This window comes from Camelina sativa, chromosome 4, assembly GCF_000633955.1.
Source record: "Camelina sativa cultivar DH55 chromosome 4, Cs, whole genome shotgun sequence".
Lineage (NCBI taxonomy): Eukaryota > Viridiplantae > Streptophyta > Magnoliopsida > Brassicales > Brassicaceae > Camelina > Camelina sativa.
In genome coordinates, this window is record NC_025688.1 from 24,270,876 (window position 1) to 24,271,246 (window position 371).

The 371-nt window shown below is 30.5% G+C and overlaps 1 protein-coding gene across 2 annotated transcripts in view; it reads left to right on the forward strand.

Annotated features, from left to right (window-relative positions):
• LOC104782192 (actin-1) overlaps positions 1–371 on the forward strand; it is a 7,605-nt gene continuing 7,234 nt past the window's right edge. For both annotated transcript variants that reach the window (XM_019244938.1, XM_010507054.2), the window contains exon 1: positions 1–43. The gene's annotated coding sequence lies outside the window, so the exon portion shown is untranslated. The remainder of the gene's footprint in view (positions 44–371) is intronic.

Here is a 371-nt window from a genome sequence, read left to right on the forward strand (position 1 = left end):
CTTCTTCATCCTCCAGCCGCTACAAAGATTTGTTTTTTTTCAGGTAATTTTTGAGACCCTTTCGATTGTGTGATCTTCGAACACTCTCCCCCCCCAATTACGTTGATTTTTTTTTTTAATCCAATCATCGATTTTGAATGCATATCGTCTCTTCTAATTTCTGAGTGTTGTTTTTATTGGATCTGGGGTTCTTATCATCATCACTTGTACTTAATCTTATCGATATATGTTTCATCGATTTTTAATCAATCGTATGTTTCAAAATCACCCATTTGTTAATTTGTTTAATCAAACAATTCTCTCAACCGCGACTGATGTTTTTCAAATTGTCTATTTTATTAAAAATCCTTTTTTTTTTTTTTTTTTTTTTT